The 17,376-nt window shown below is 46.0% G+C and overlaps 1 protein-coding gene and 1 long non-coding RNA gene across 2 annotated transcripts in view; both read right to left on the minus strand.

Annotated features, from left to right (window-relative positions):
• Positions 1–17,376, minus strand: part of Fli1 (Fli-1 proto-oncogene, ETS transcription factor) — a 118,726-nt gene that overhangs the window by 89,222 nt on the left and 12,128 nt on the right. The gene's annotated exons all lie outside the window — the stretch shown is intronic.
• LOC116907715 lies at positions 9,350–10,508 on the minus strand. The gene is made up of 2 exons (XR_004388838.1): positions 9,475–10,508; positions 9,350–9,439 (listed from the first exon to the last, which is right to left on the minus strand). It is a non-coding gene; the product is annotated as an uncharacterized LOC116907715 (long non-coding RNA).

Below are 17,376 nucleotides of genomic sequence, written 5' to 3' on the forward strand. Positions count from 1 at the left end.
GAGGCCAGTGTGATGCTGGTTATCCTCTTATCAAAACAAGGACCAATTCCCCCTCATACTTCAGAGATGCAAACTCTCTAAAACCTATGTCAAGGACTCTTTGGGGTCAAAGGTCTCTGGGGTCAGGCTGTAACGTACTGCCCCACCTCCCCACCCAGTGGCATTCTGTACTTAAGCCACTCTCACTGATACGGCGTGTTCTTCTCACGTTCCTGCTTCCCCTCTTTGGGGCGACTGTCCCACAAACCCTAGGTCATTTACCACACCAGTCCCATGGTGCCTCTTCCTGAGACCACCCCCACCCCTGACCTTCCTTAGATAGGCATCCATTCCTAAGATGGCCTCTTGGGACGTCTCACATTACTGTTATGAATGCACTTGCTGCTTTGAGCATGATGACCGCCCATTTTCTATAAGCACTGACTCCATCAAAAGGCCAGGAGGAAAGTCTCATGCTCGACTGGCATCACTGGTGACGCCCACGTGGTTGAAATGGCGAGTGTTCAACTGATACTTGAACGATGAAAGTATTGAATAGTGCACGGGTTCTGTTACCTATTCTGAAATCTCAAGAATGAATTCTGGAGCATCTCTATCTTTGCTCATTAAATCCCCGTTCTTGGGCAGCCATGTTGGCAAAGGCCTTGGTTCATGACCTGCAGACGTGGCGGCCATCCCCTCCTCCGAGAGCCTATGGGAAGTTTCTTTTTCTTCTGAATCATTTTCAATGATCCTGATTATGCTTCCTGAGCCTCACTTACTGTGTTCTTCTCTACTGTCTCACTGTTGTATTAGATGTACAGATAGTGGGTGGTCTGGATTAAATGTTTGTATTCCCCTCCAAATTCATGCTAACTCCTAACCCTCAGAGTTATGGTGTTAGGAGGGGGGAACTTTGAGAGGGTTGTTTGATGGACAGAAGACAGGCATTAACAGAATGACTGCCAAAAAGAGATCTCGGGAAGCATGCAGGAAAACACAGGGGGAACCAGTAGTCTTTAACCAGGGGGAGGGTGGGGGTCACCAGAACCTGGCGTTGCTGCCACCCCAAATGTAGATTCCCAGACTCTATAACTACGAGAAATGGTGCCTGCTGTTTATAAAGCCACCCAGTCTATGACACTTTGCTGTAGCAACCTGAACTAAGACATGCATAGTTCTGATTCTTTAGAGAGCTCCCCTCTCCCTGGTCACCAGAGATTGGTGTGAAAGTAGACTACAAAGTCAGTCATGTTGTGAGACATTCCTACAGCATGGCCTGCCTGTGTGAGGGCATTCATCCCTCATGCTCCAGCTGTGGGCTTCTCTGAGAGACCTGTCACCTCAGCTGACACGTAGCTCTTGTGATAGCAATACACCATCCAAGATCACAGTCCTTTTAAAGAAATATTTGAAAGATTTGTTTACTTAGCTTTGTGGGTGTGAGTAGTTCACTTGCATGTATACATGCATGTCACGTGTGTGCTCGGTGGCTCTGGAGGTCAGAAGAGGGTGTTAGATTCCCTGGAACTGGAGTTGCAGGTGGATACAAGCCACCAGGAAGGTGCTATGAACTGAAATGAGGTCCTCCGGAAGAGCAACAAGCGCAATTAACAGCTAAGATGTTTCCTTGACTCCTACGATTCTTGTTATGAAGTAAACCTCTGATAATTTACACATTTTCTGACCACAGAGTTACACTTCCCTGTGGAAGCCATGCAAATCTTTTGTCTCAAAACCTGCTTAAAAAAAAAAATAATAGCCATCTTCTTTGAGGGAGGCAGAGCTGCATTCCCTGGAATCTACCCAGACGTCTCTCCTCGGATTTTGCTGGTGCTGTGTCTGTAGAAAGCTTGCCCTGGGATAGAGGAATCTTTGGTATGAGGTCACCACACTGTCCTGCTTCCCACCTGAGCATCTTCCTCCTGTCCCCAGCCCCTTTCTGGTTCCGATGTCTCAGAGGAGTGCTTGTTGGTCCAGGTCAGAATCTTTCTCTACCCATTCTTCTCTCTTTCATACCATGTCAACATTTCCTACAGAGCCTTGCTAAGCAAAGATCAAATATTTCATGTTTTGTCAGATATCATTGTCTTGTCAGGGGTAATTTGAGTTCCCTGGATGGTCAAAGGAAGGAAGTCCCGTGAGGTTTTGGGCAGATAGGAGTTGGTGATAGACTCTGGGCAATGGGTCTTTCAGGGGACCTTGTTCTACTTGGCTTACCTGAAGTGAAAGCAGAAGGATTAGGAAACACTAACTCCGGACCTCCTCAGTGGGGCTTTGGTCACTTTGGGGGCCGTTCCTAAGGCAGGAAAGCAAAGACAATGGGCCCTTCGATTGGTAATAACTGGCTCAAACCAACGGGTTTAAAGTTTAGAAAGTCACTCGGATGGGAGCAGGAGAGAAGCCTCACCAGTTAAGAGCATGCGTATATCTTCCAGAGGAACCGAGTTCGATTCCAGCACCCACATCAAGTGGCTTTCAACTGTTTGTAACTCCAGCTTCAGAGGATCTGTCACCCTCTTCTGGCTTCTGCAGGCACTTACACACACATGACACATGTGCACATGCACACACTCACATATGCATGTGTGTGTGTGTGGAGAGAGAGAGAGAGAGAGAGAGAGAGAAGGAGAAAGAAGAGAGAGGGAGAGAGAAAGAAGAGAGAGAGAGAGAGAGAGAGAGAGAGAGAAGGAGAAAGAAGAGAGAGGAGAGAAGAGAGAAAGAAGAGAGAGAGAGAGAGAGAGAAGAGAGAGAGAGAGAGAGAGAGAGAGAGAGAGAGAGAGAGAGGAGAGAATATTCTTTGAAAGGAAAGTAGCCTAAATGCCCTTCTTCTTGAACCCAAGCTTCCAAAGAGCCAGAAGGAGCCAGCAAGTTTCAGATAAATTTCCATCAACGTGTTTTGTTAATGCAGTTGAGCATCTAACCCCATTTTCTTAGAAACAGGAAATCCCAGTGTGCTGAGAGTAAACGGATCCCAGCCCCAAAGGCTTTGAGTTCCTTTAGGAACTCCCTGACCACAGAGTCTAGAGGGGCGAGGGCTGGGGCCAGGCGTGCTCTGCCGCCCATAACTGCTCCTGTTCTACAGAGCTGCTCTCACTATAGCTGGGCAGCTGAACGACCGACCTGAACCTTCAAGGAGGCTGGTAGTAATCTGAGACATCACGCAAAGGGCGTCAGGCTTCTTTGATAACTCGGCAGGCATTTCCTCTATGATCCCTGCTGCAGAGTCTTCCATTTCTGAGATGCTTTTCTTTTTATTCTTTTTTGTCTCCCGTCAGAGCAGAAACTGTAAACCGTGTGTCTACCTTACCCTCCATGCCATCCTCAAACCCTAGTACCGCAAAGACTAGGAAGCCTTACTTATGAATCAGCCGAATGGATGGATACCTAATGAAGAGCCCACGGTAGAGAGGACAGCGTGAACGGAAGCTTTCATGGCCAAGTGACGCTGGCCTCCTTGCAGGGTAGCAAGCAACACTGTCAGTCTTAAGGCGCTCACAGTGAATTCCACACACAGCACAGGTTTCCCAGGAATCCAGATTCTGCAGGGGCCACGGGAGTTCCAGCCTCTCTCCAGTCATAGCCTGCTGGTTAGATGAGGTTGGAAGAGATTTCAGGGTCCCCTTCCCTGGTGGAGGGGGAAGGGGAAGGGAACGTGAGGGGGCTTCTGCTACACAGAGGCCTTGCTGGCTGCCTCACCAGACAAAGAGCCCTCAGAAAGCTACCTTCCAAGACCTGCCACACACAGAGAAGGCGGAGAGGCCTGGCCTCTTTCTGACAGGGAGCCTGCTGACCGTGTTCCTGGGAGGGGGCAGGAGAGTGGCAGACAGCTGCCCTGAGATGAGAGCTTTGCAGGGGTCACTGTGCAGGGAGTGTGAACCTGACAAGGACAAGGGAAGATCAAGTCTTCTGTCGTTAGGAGTTGCATGTGTTAATCAAACAGCCTGTGCCGAGAGGCCTCGTGGTAGCAGGCAATGCAGAGATGCTGTCTGTGTCGCTATGCTATCAGATCTGGTCCAGCAGGCTGGCCAGCAATCTCCTCTCAGCCCGGCTTCCATCTGTGCTGCATTAAAAAGCATAAGGAGGCCAGCGAAGGCCCCGTCTGCCTCTCCCAGGGTTTCTGGTTTTATGACTCAATGGGGACTTAGTGACTTCTACAACATCACCTTTTCTGCAGTTCACGTGACTGGTTTTTAAAGCCTACACCGAATATTAATACCAAAAACATCTAGCTCAGTCGCAAAATGCCATCCCAAGTCCAGAAGCCAGAGTAGCTAAGACAACACATACCACTCAAAAGCCCACAAGGATGGAATGCTTGCCTAGTGTGCAAAAAGCCCAGGTTCCCCAGGTACTACAAAAGAAAAACACATAAACCTCAGTGCTTTTACTCGCTTAATAGTTTAAGTGCACAGCTATCAGACATGGGATATTATTCAGTGATACCGGGGGGGGGGAAATCTGTAATTTAGTAATAAGAAAAAAAGAGACTTCAAAGTAATCGGTTCTGAATATATTAAAATTAGACATGTACGCTCACGTATTTGCAATGAGGAGATTGTGGGGAAATACATCAAATATTATTAGCTTGCTCACTGGGTTCTAAGAACATGGGTTTTTTTGTGGTTTTATTTTTTTCCATATTTCTATTATTGCACTTTCATTTATTTTAGAAATTATATACAAAGTTTTATAGAATCAATGAGATCGTAGTTTGCAAGTGAATGTTTCTAAAAGTTCTTAAAAATTAAAAAAAAAACAATCCCACAATTCATAAGCTTGTTTTATGTGCTTTTAAGTATGCCAAGGCAGCCAAGGCACTCTGGGCCAGGCATATCCAGAGTGAGTGTTCTCAGCAGCCTGGGTCAGCATCTAGCCTGCCTCTGACTCTGCTCCTCCTCCGTGCTCCTCCCAGCCTCAGCTCACTTCAGTTGGTGACTGTTGGGCACTCCGCTCCGGCACCTGGCTTCCCAACTCTCCTGTCTGCCTGGTGTTATTCCCCAGGAACAAGGGACAGTGCTAGAAATGACATGTGGTTCCCCTTTCAAAGACTCACTTGTAGCAAGACACTACCCCTATCTCCCCAACCCTTGAGCTCTCAGCGCAGAAGGAAGCCACACCATTGGTTAGATTTCCGCAACTTCTAAATGCTACAGTATCAGACACTGGCAACTAGAGATTCCTAAGGGAACATATTCAAGCTATAAATAAGATAAGAAATATTTAATATATGTCTACGTATTTACTATATATAGACCTGTGTGTGCATATTTAAATACACACACACACACACACACACACACACACACACACAAGAAAACAAAGTACACACAATACCTGGGGCTGCATAAAGCCAGGAGCCACTATATTTCCCCCACTTGACTGATGGAGAACCAAGGTTCTGAGCTATTAAGTCACATGCTAGAAATGACAGGATTAGCATCTCAACATTCCCCAAAGGTCTCCAAGCCCAGCCTATTTTGAAGCAAAATGCTATTCTCCATCCCGCCTGCAAAGCAGGCAGGCTGCTGTGGTAGTAGTGAATTCTAAAACTCCATAATTACTGGGTACAACATGGTCTCCAGAATACCCATGACAAAATTTGTGGAAATGTTCACAACAGCGCTCTACTTCCAGGTTCTGAGATCAGAAACGGAAGTTTCAAAATACCGAAAGTTCGTTTATGTCGAACACACTGGTTAAGCTAAAAGCAGGAAGTTCAAGAAAGCCTGATCTCAGGAGGTTTTTCAGCCCAATTTGGATCCACATCTGTGCTTCTGGATTTTCCACTGAGTCGACCGACAGGCCTTCAGCTGCTCTGTTCTCCATGAGTCTCCACTGTTAGGGTGCTGGGTACCCGGATAAATAAAGAAGTAAGAGACATCTACCCTGCTAGTGGCCAGTTGTAAGGTAGTGAGTCTCACTGGCAACTGAGAAGAACAATTGAAATATGGAAGTTTCTTTTCAGAAGGGCAAAACAAAACAAACAAAAGCGTTAACAATAGGTTGTCAGAAGAATAACCTCTGTTCTTGCCTCCAGGTGCAGGAAATGAGTGGGAATCTTGAGGGGGGCACGCCCCCCCACCATCGCCCCACCCCCACCCCCTGCACAGACCTGGTCCTCCCACTGGGCACATTCTGGCCACAGAATGAAAGGGAAGGACATGGTATTTTAGCGGGCTGGGGGTGCCAGCTTTTGTGGGCACCTCGGAACAGTCTAGAGAGTAATTTCTGCAACTACATGTCCACAGCTTGAGGAACTGTGGAAATTGAAGGATTTGCTTGGGCTACACAATCCTCTGGCCCAAGCAAGGTAGGAGCTAGAATAGCAATGCAAATCCATCCCATCAGGTGGTCCAGTCACAGGTCCTCAACATCCAGGGTCATCCACAGACATGAAAGAATTTTCAAAGTACATGTTAGCTGTCGTAGATTTATGTATTTCTGAGCGGCCGGTCCTATGTTTAACTGAATCTTTGTCCTTTGAAAATAGAGTTTTCTGGGATCCCTGCTCTGAGAGAACATGCAGGATGGTCCCAAGACTCCCCTGTACACTGCTCTGGAATCCCAGGCCCCCATTTAGACATCTCCATAAGGAACATCTGGAGGGCTTTTGGACAACAAGCAGGTGCAGCTGGGCTCCTCTCGAGCTAGACATCATCTTTTTTTGAAGCTCAATTTCTAACCAGCCACACCCAGTTGAAACCACTCAGGAGAGGCATCAGACCTTACACTCGGGCAGCCTCTTGTCAGCTTGAAGAGATGAAGCCCCACGTAGGTTACTTCTGCCTCTCTTTGTTAACCCGTTTAGAAGGAGGGCAAAAGGGGATGAAACTTGCCACATGTGGCAGCCGAATGGCCTCGAGTCAACCATTTAACCTTTCCAACCCTCAGTTTCATCATCAGAAAGCAAACATTTTAACAAGCCTCTCACAGGCAGGCAACAGAAGCGAAAGGGATCTTCCTCAGCTGCCCAGCACAGCCCATTGCTGGCTGTCCTCAGACTCACTCTTCCCTTGAGGGTAAACCCTAGTGGTTCTAATCTAAGTGTCTGAGACGTTTCAACGTACCTGAGCTACAAGAGAACTTCCAGAATTAGGAAAAGTGAGTTCTTGAACTGTGAGGTATACACTTTCTGTAGGGGTGGGGCTAGTTTTTATTTAGCAAATTCGAAATAAAAATAGGGAGGGGGGCACTGTTAATTTGTTTTCTTATCAGAAAATTCTTCTGGACCCTTCTGTTAGCCATGCCCAGGTCTGGGGACCCGCCCCTTAGCCGTATCACAGGTGTTCATTCCTGACCCGGTCCTTGTGTTTGGGGTACACTTGGAGAAGGGGTGAAGAGGGTAATCTCTTGGGTGGCTTGGAGTTGAAGTGGGAGGAAACAGGGCCTTTCATGTGGTGGAACTGGGCCTTCTTTGAGGAGCTGTTTGTTTCCCGGAAGCCAAACTCTGGGCAAAGGCAGAAGCCCTACCACTGCTTCCTCCCACCTTGGAAAATTACACAGTGCACCTCTTTGCTTGGCGAATGGTGCCTCGCTACCCCACTGGAGCTGTCTGTCCTACCCCTTCAGAATGAAAAACAACAGTGTGCCCGAGCCCACAGTGAACCCATGCCCACAGAGAGCACTCACCCTGTCCTCTTTCTCCTCCCTGCCCTGGAAAAAGCACAGGCGATGGTAAACAAGTCATTAGATTCAAGATCCTGCCCAATTTAGACGCTTTGTCTCCGTTTTCTCCAGAGTAAACCCATGGTCACACCCACCCCAAACCCAGCTAAGACCAGAAGGAATGCAAGGCCCTGTGGCCACGCTAACCGCAGCTGACCCAGAGATGCCCAGGGCTGGACGTTCTCCTGGGCTGGGCTAGCAGGGCTGGGAGGACAGAGTTTGCCATCCTGGCCAGATGGTGGGTTCAACCCCCCCACCCTACAGTTTTTAGTCTTGGAATTGCCTCCCCGAACTCTCAGGACTGAAAACTCCACAACCTTTGAAGTCTGGCAAGAAAGCCCAAGACCAGCTTCTCCCTTACTCCTGTGCTTCTGCACAGGCGGGCTTCTAGAAACAGAGGTTGGAGAAAATGAAAGTCAATGCCAAATCCTAACCAGACAGAAGAATAACTGCTGCTCCCTGCGGTCCCCCCACCCCCAGCTCTGGCATGACGGGCTGGGGAGGTGGGCCCCTCTCCCGCTGTTGAAGATCTGTTTATTTTGCACTCCATAAAGGGAAACCAGGCCCTTTCTGACATTTTGGCTTAGAGGGGGGCGGGGCAAGAAAAGGTCCTGAATTTAAAGTTAAAACCAGATCAACTCCTCTAAATCTCCTGGCGCTTTCGCCATGGCTCCTAAAAAGCCCGCGTTTTCTATTCTATCAAGTAGGAGCCTCAACTTCTAAAAGGCAGACTCTCAAGCCTTCTGTACACCATCAACTACAGTGACCTCTTTCTACCTCCCAACCATGCAAATGCTCCCCAGATGGCACTCCCAGCAGCCTGGTGGTCCTTTCCTGTCCCAATCTACCCCCAACCAACCTTGCCTTTTCTCTCATCCACGGCTTATTCCCCAACCCTGCTGTCCCGTGTGGACAGTGGATTCTTTTAAACAATAAAGCAGAGAATTTCCTTTGTCCTGGAAGTGTGCCACTTGCCATCCGCGTTATCCTTATCAGCAGACCACAGTGCAGCGAGGGGAGGTCCCAGCGTGCTCAGGGCACATGGGATATCAGCGCAAAAAAATGTTTTCTTCACTTTTCCCTCCTGCCCTGGATTCAAAGCATGACCTTTACGGGTGGAATTCAATCAGGTCATCTCTCAGATTCCCTAGTGGGGATCTGAAGGAAGCGGCCCCAGCCAAGCCCATTGTTTCCGCAGCAAGGAGGTAGAGATGCTATTTTTCTCACTAGATCACACAGCAGAGTGAGGTGGGACTGGCAGAGGGGAGGTGAGAAGACCCCAATGATCGCGTAAAATACCGTTGATAAGACATAGCCAGCGCCCTCGCACACTCACAGAGCTTCCATAGCAGCTTTTCAGCAAACGGCACGACTCGGTTCCAGTCCTTCCTAGGTGGACAGGTATGAATATAGCACACCCGTCTCCCCGGTTTAAACACCACGAGAGCAATGCTATCAGGAAAGGGGGTGACGGGATGTGGAAACGGCAGAAGGCCGTGGGGATTGCAAAAGTAAACTCCCGTGAATGTTAACACTCATGTATTCCAAGGCAGGAAAAATGAATGGTGTGTGTTTCATCACGGAGCAACTCCAAGCTCTTGTTCTGAGAAGTTCAAACTGTTTCACACATGTCGTGAGCCAAGGCTTTGGGGCCAGACAGAGCCTAACTCACTCTTGGGTCCATTTCTTGAGTTTTTTTTTATTTTTAAACCTCAGCTCCTCTCACTGGGAAAGTGGGCATCATAAAGGAATCTAGGCAGATGAGAAGACAGTGCTATAAGGCTCCTGTGTGCTCAGCATACCAACATCAGCATCACCCAAAACAACATCAGCACCATACCAACATCAGCACCACCCAAAACAACATCAGCACCATCCACCAACATCAGCACCATACCAACATCAGCACCATACCAACATCAGCACCATACCAACATCAGCACCATACCAACATCAGCACCATACCAACATCAGCACCATACCAACATCAGCACCATACCAACATCAGCACCATCCACACAACATCAGCACCATACCAACATCAGCACCATCCACACAACATCAGCACCATACCAACATCAGCGCCATCACCAGCAGCATTGCCAAGTCTTTCTGCCAATGTCATTTAAAGTAATACCGAGGTAAAGGGCACAGAAATTCCAGAAAGAAAAAGCCAACGTCAGTCCTGTGCCTGTGCCTCTTTAGAGTCTTAGATCAGAGAGTTTCCTCTGAGATTCTAGCAGACACAGAGATAGCTCGCTACGTGCTTGCTAAGAAGGCTTTTTTTTTTTTTTTTTTGATCTTGCAAAATGCTTTTTCTGCCATCTTCATTACGACATCACTTTGAGGTAAAAATATCATTGGTAGAATCTTCCTGATCTGCAGTTGAGGAAACCTAAGGCAAGGGAGACCCAGGCCCCATCAGAACGTGGTTCATATCAAAGCCTGCGAGTGAAGTTCTAGGCCTCTGGCTGTCCAGGAAAGGCCTGACTTTTTCCAGTGGGAGGTTATAGCAAGCTGAAACAAGGCTGGCATCTTCCAAGGCAGAAAGACGTCAGCTCTCAGGAATCGTCCTACCCTTGAAGTATCTAGATGTACTTCCTGCATGTCAGAAGGGTCTGAACTGACGGTCTAAGCATTAACTCTATGTTCTCAGTCAATGCCAGTCGGGTAATGCCTCCAAAGACAATTGTCTTTCCATTCCATTCCTTACTACATTTTACTGGCCTTTATCGAATAAGAAAGTGGCAGGGAGGATGACTTTGCAGCCACACAGATCGTGCCTGGAAGGGCCCTGGTTACAATGACTAAGCTTCTGACACCTAATTTAGCAAGGCCCCCCGGAGTGACTTACCATAGAGTGAAGGAGACATTTCAGCCATCCAGTCACTAGCAGAGACTTATCAAGAGTCTGTTCTCTTTCATGCATTCTCTCACTTATCACTCTGGGTTCAGCCTGAATGTTACTTCCTTAGGGAAGCCTTTGACCTCTGAGACTAGGTTAGGTCCCCGTGGCAGACTCTCAGAGGCACTCCACAGTTCCCTTTTCACACAGAACTCTTTGGACTGAATACCTGCTTGCTCAGCTTCAGCCCAACTTCTGCCAAAGCAGGAGTCACAGTTATCTTTTTTGACTCCTCTACCTTGGTCCCCGATGCATGGAGACTGTTCAGTCCACCCATGAAGATGTGTCACATGCGGGCCGCACAGAGAAAAACTGGCAAAGTCTCAGCCCTCAGAGCTCAGAGCAAGCCTTGCAAAATCCAACCAACCAACAAACAAAAGACAAAACACTGGGATCCGGAAAGCTAGGCGGCCCCTTCACCTCATGCAGCAAGCTATCCGAAAAGAACAGAGGGAAGTTATTTCAAGGCGGGAGAAGTTGTAAAGATTCACAGCTACAGAACCATCATACTACAATTAACCAGGATGAGACCGTTGGACACTGGGCACTCACTGTGGCCTGTGGGCAGAGGTGCGTTTTCTTTTTCCTGGAGGCTTGTTGTTGTATGAATCAGAACCACAATAGTCCACCACCCTAAAAAACCTGTTAGGTAGAGTTTAGACTTCAGGTGAACTTGACCTCATTTTCTTGGAAGAGGCTATCCATCTTAATTTCAGATAACCCACCTCACAAGTCCATGTTAGAGACTCAGTGGTGGACACAGACTTGACCTCCACCATGATGTGTACCCAAAGATGTGCAGCAGAAAACCCACTGTATGTCTCATCGTGAGAGTGAATTTACTAATAAGGTCAGATGTTCTCAGAAGAAGGATTTAATGCTTATTCCAATGACGATCCCATAGCGATGGTAGGTACGGCATGTCAAATGTTGTTATCCGAAGGACGGGGCATGAAGGCAATAGACAAGTTGCTCTATGTTTTGATATTCTAATATACGTCTTCGGAACTGAGGTATCACAAAACAATACAAGTTAAGAAAACATGCTCGGGAGGGAAACTGGCTTTCCTGGACCCTCCAGCTAGTTACTTGCCAAATTCAGTTGCTTTGTTCACATTTATAGCTGAGGAGAAATCGTCTTTCAAAGAGTTGCAGAGATCTGGGAACTAGAGAAACAAACCATCTGTTAAGAGTATGGAGCCCTACGCAATAGGAAATCATATTTTCATGGTGGCAGAGAGCAGAAAGCATTAGAGCCGAAAACAATCTTCAGAAGAATCTGGGTCGGTGCCAGTATTTTCCAAAGAGGAAACCAAAGTCACCATGTTGTAGAAGGGCTACTCTTTGGTCAACTTTATTTTCCTAACAAGAGGGTATGTATATCAAAGGCCCATATTGTTCTTCGACAAATCTAGTACTCATTCAATCATGATCTGTAAATATCCTTTTGTAAAAATTTTATTGCCTCCATTAGTATAGAAGGGGAAAAACAAGTATTCTATTCTTTCTGTGTGGTCAGCACAGATTTGGTTGTTGAACCTGGACCTTGATGTGCTAATCTAACGCTCCAACCCCAGGCCAGCATGGCAACCTGGAAACACTGAACATTTTACCTTACTTTGGAATTCTCCATAGAGTAATGGAGGTAGTTGGGCATGGTGGTTCATGACTGTAATAGGAGATGGTGGTAAAAGAGCAAGGTCTTCAAGGATAGCATCTTCACAGCTACTTCTGTCTCAAAAAATATTCCTCCTTTGCATTGGGAACATCTCACATCTCAGCAGCTTGGCTGTGGCCATCATATTGGACAGTGAAGACAGGACATTATCTTTTTTAGCACAAGGTTCACTTGGACAACTATGATAAAGATAATTGTCTTAATCTTCCATAGCCTTGACCTCTGACATAGAGACAAGAAGGCTTAGAAGAATTCATAAAGTTCCTTAAGTCTCTTCTTTTTTTGAAAATGTATAGCTCATGCCTTTGATCCGAGAGCTCAGGAGGTAGGTAGATCTCTGAGTTTGAGGTCAGCCTGGTCTATATGGCAAGTTCCAGGCCATCCAGGGCTACACAGTGAAACTTCATCTCAATCCACCTCACTCCCATAAAGGATGAACGCACCAGCCATATCTCTAGGAAAAATTCTTAACCAAGAATAACTTAAAAGAGATGTGTTTGACCTTTCTGTAGCCCCAAAAATAGTATTGCCCCCTGTTTCCAGTTAACTACCAAATACACACACTCCCCCACCATGAATGTGTGTTTTGAATGCATATGTCCCCATCTGATGGTGATATCTACAGAAGATATGAAAACTTTAGGAGGTAGACCATAGGACAAGGATGTAGCTCACTAGGGACAGGTCTTCAAAAGCTAACATCCTATTTCTGGCTATGTTCTTGGTTTTCTAGTCCACTGTGAAGTAAGGAGGCATCACCACACATTTCCAGTCTCAAGAACGCTCTGAATTCTTTGCCCTTACAAGTCCGTTTTGTCAAGTATTGGACCACTACCACACAGCACTAACAAATAACACTCTCTTTGCCTAAATAGAACCCAGGAATATAGAGCTACCTGGAAAAAACCCAGAAAGCAATATGTATTAGTTATTTGAGTATTTCTAAATGTCTGCACACAACAGGGGCCATGGTAAAGATTTAAGTTATTGTGTTTGCCCAGAAAGTGTCCATAAGCAAGCCTTCCAAAAACAGTTGATGTCAACAAATGGATGAATTCTGAAAGGCTGCCCTCTGCTTCCATTTTGTAAAGTAGCTTTTACAAGTTGAAGTGTGTGTGTGGGTGGGGGGGGTGTTGTTCACTAATATCTTTACATTTGCTCTCAGGCTTTGGGAGAAATGCAGAATGCTCACCTAGATTTGGAGAACAGCTTCATTTTGTTTTCTTAGAGAAAGATACAGCAGGCCTGATCTTTCTAGAGTAGTAGTCTCTAACAATTACAGGACATGGTGTCTGGACAACTCAAGATCTAGCTCCATGAATTTTGAAATCTCATTTCAGTTGGTCAGGAATAAAACCAAAGCATGTAGTCCAATCTACCTAGAAAAGGGACTCAAGGAGGTTTTACATCTCCATCCTAAATACACACAGCACTTCAACCGGAAACAGCTCGCTCCATTTTCTGTGTCTTCATTCCATTGATCCAGTCCAGGTAGGATGGGGCAAACGTCCTCCCTCCTCACGTCACTTCTATCGCATCGGCATATTTAGTGGCTTAGTGCAACCCCAGGGCAGAGATACAACCTTCTTAAAGTACCAAGAAGGCAGTGAGAGTAAAGAAAGCTCTCTCTGGGCTCATTCGATGAGGGCCACTATTTTCTTGACATTAACCCTACCAGACAGCCATCTTCAAGGTGGACTGTTCCTTGTGCTGGGTGCTTCCTTCACTCCCTATGCTTAGTGATAGAATCAGAGTTGAAGATGGACTATGATAGCCCTGCATGGGACCAAGGGAGTCAACTTTGCTGCAGACATTCATCTCTCCAGAAGAGAAAGGCAAAATCCGGAACAGATGGGCTGTCATATTACATTCCCTGTAAATTGACCAACATATTGCCCAAGACATGAAAAAAGATAAAAAAAAAAATAGGGTTGGGGAGGCCATGAAGAGACAGCAGAAGTGATGCCCCTGGTGATTGAGGTGAAGCACCCAGAAATCTGGCCAGCTAAATGGTAATTTCAAAGCTATTCAGAAGGGAATGCTGTGGAAAGGTCACAGGGTTTATAGCAAGGATACACTGGCTCTATAAAGGCAGACATAAACCTGAAAACAATGGGTCTAAGTGGTGCAGGTTGGATGGAACATTCTCTGATGGTCTTCACTCTTTTGTTTGTTTGACATAAGGCTCTTTATCAACAGCGCAAGCCTGGAATTCCTGAGTCCACAGTCACATCCTGCCATCTCTTTATGCTTTTTACGTAAAATCCCATTGATTGGGTTGGGAGTTTCACAAGCAAAACAATAGCCGGATACAAGGGAAGGAAGAGAGGAGTATGGGACATTTGATCTGTGGGGTGCATTGCTACAAATGAAGTCTGGGCCGGCAAAAAGATACAAATAAGTGGCTAATTGGCCAATGGAACCAACTTCAACCATTTTTGGAAATCTTAGTGCCAGGGGGAAAAAGCACTTTGTTATCCGTTACATTTAAACACTGGCCAGGAGGAGAAGAAATTAAAATAGTAATAATTTACATGGCCCATTACTATCTATCTATCTATCTATCTATCTATCTATCTATCTATCTATCTAATATATAGACCTTGCTATGTAGCTCATCTGGTCTGGAACCAAGTTCTCCTGCTTCAGTTTCCCCAGTATACTACAATACCCAATACCCAATTACAAAGCACTTTTCTGTATGGAAATATGCTTCTTTAGTGTCTGGTACTTAATAAGGCAAATTATTATTATTATTATTATTATTATTATTATTATTATCACTCTTAGTTTGCAGTTAGAAAAGAACAGTTAGTATCCATTTTATGATTACACAACTCAAAATGAATGGGAACGAATTAGATATGTTTGAAACTTACAAATCTCTCTCTCTCTCTCTCTCTCTGTGTGTGTGTGTGTGTGTGTGTGTGTGTGTGTGTGTTTCTGTGTGTGTAGATGAGTTCAGGACCCTGTTTTAGACAAGGTGTCCTCTTGTTTGCTCCTGTGTATGACAGGCTAACTGGCCCACAAGCTTCCAGGGACATTCGTATCTCAGTCTTCCCCTTCACTATAGGAGTGTGGAAGTTACTGAGGTGCCCCTGCATTCAGCTGGAATCTGAGGCACTGAGTTCAGGCCCTCCCACTTGGATGGCAAGCACTTTGTCTCCCAGCCTCCAACTTCAAACTTTCACAGAGTCATTTTGCCACCACCATGGTGTCTGGTAAAACTCTACCAACTTCACAAAGAATTTTCGTCACCTTTCTTAGGCAAGAAGCACTCCACATTGCACTGTGTGCACATGAAATTACATTTTCACACTTTAACTGACAGAATATTAGTCGTGAGTTCCTCACAGGAAAGAGAGATGGGCAGGTTCTCTCTTTGAAGAGTTCAACTGGGGTTCTGAATCTGAAATGCTGCCTGGATTATCCCCCAAATCCGTGATCCAGCAGTTATTCCAACTGTAGTTATTAATTAATGCTTTTGTTCAAGAAGCCCAAGCATCTCAATACTCTAGACTGTTACCAAATCGACGGGGTAAGAAGTGTATACTGCTAGTCTCAATTCTTTTGTGTGAATAGAAAAGATGAAGTTAAGAAAGACTGAAGAGGATGTCCAATGCCACCCAGCTGGCCTAAGCAAGACCAGGCACAGAACTTGGATGACCCAACCTGGGGTTCACTTTAGTTCTTTAGAGGGAAAGCGCATGGACTATGGGAACTTCTGAGAGCTAATGAGCTGGTATGGAGGTATATCTAGACAGGATTGCCATCAAAGCTTCTAACGGCCAACAAGAAGGCAGAGACTAAGGCTTATGGTGATAATAGACCTCTAACTTCCTCTGACCAAAAGGAATTAAAAACACTGTTAATATCTTAAAACATCCAGTCTACCTGTTCCCTCTCAGTCGAGGCTGTCTACCCAAATGAGTATCTGTGGGCTCTAGCTGAATGGAGCAGGAGACACTCATGTGTCTTACAATGTCCCCTTCTGCCTTCCAGAAAACATGAGCCCTGAGCCCCCACCAGATCTTATTGTTGGGAATCCACCTCTTCCCCTATTTTTCCAGTTCATCTTTGAGATGTTTTCTCTCTCCACAGTCCATAAATGCTCTTGTATTGTGCACAGAAGAAGAAAAAAAAACTCCACTGTTTTCAATTATTTTGTTAACAATTAAGCATGCAAATGTGGGAGCAACATTTAATAAACTTCTATGGACATTTAGGAGGAAAGAAAGAATGAACCAACAAAAATCAGAATCATCAAAGGACTCTTACAAAACCAGTATTTTGAGCCTTTAATTGAAAATGAATCAGAAACAGGCGTGTGAAATTTCCCATGAAATACACATAGGATTTTAAAATTTTTTAGAGGGTGCTCTGGGAAGAGAAGACTCTGGGTCAAACCCAGTCCACACTGATGGGAAGAAAAAGATTAATTGTAGTGAACTCAAGCAGGGCCTTACTGTCCATGATGGCAGATCTATAAGACATTTGGGGGGCAAGAGCAGGGAGACAAAGAGGGATGCCCTGGTGAGTCCCTTACTACCACAAAGAACGGGTACAAAAATCTATACAGATCTGTGAGTCTCCAGAAGGAACAGCTTAGCAACCCAGAGCAGCGAACCCAAACCACAGGAGCCATCCCCAGAGCACTCTGGGAAAATGGTCTGCATGCTAGTTTCCTGAAGCAGAAGGGCCAACTGCTCATTATCTTCTGGAAAGTGAAGGAAGTGCAGGTGTCTCAGAGGCCTTGGGCCCTGTAGAGTTGTCCTGTGTTGTACTAAAGATCCTACTTGAGTGACACTTTATTATGGAATCTGTGGACTCTAGTACAGGGGGAGAAATGGTTGTGTCTGAGCAGTTACTTCTTTATAGTGTGTCAGGGATGAAGGAAATTTTGTGAGGAAATGCTGGGGTCTTTTTCCAGAACACCTGAGAGTAACAAGCCTGGGTGCAGACTTGGTGGCAGACTACAGTGTCAGAAAACTAAGACTACCTATTGATTACTCTATCACTTCCACTTGGCCTCACCAATGCTGGTTACCCGAGAAAGCCAGATGCACACCCTCACCCACACTCCTCATTCCAGGTAGCGTTTTGTTCTTTGAAGACTACCTCTTTTGACCACTTCATCCAGAGACGT

The sequence above is a fragment of the Rattus rattus genome, chromosome 8, assembly GCF_011064425.1.
Source record: "Rattus rattus isolate New Zealand chromosome 8, Rrattus_CSIRO_v1, whole genome shotgun sequence".
Classification (NCBI taxonomy): domain Eukaryota; kingdom Metazoa; phylum Chordata; class Mammalia; order Rodentia; family Muridae; genus Rattus; species Rattus rattus.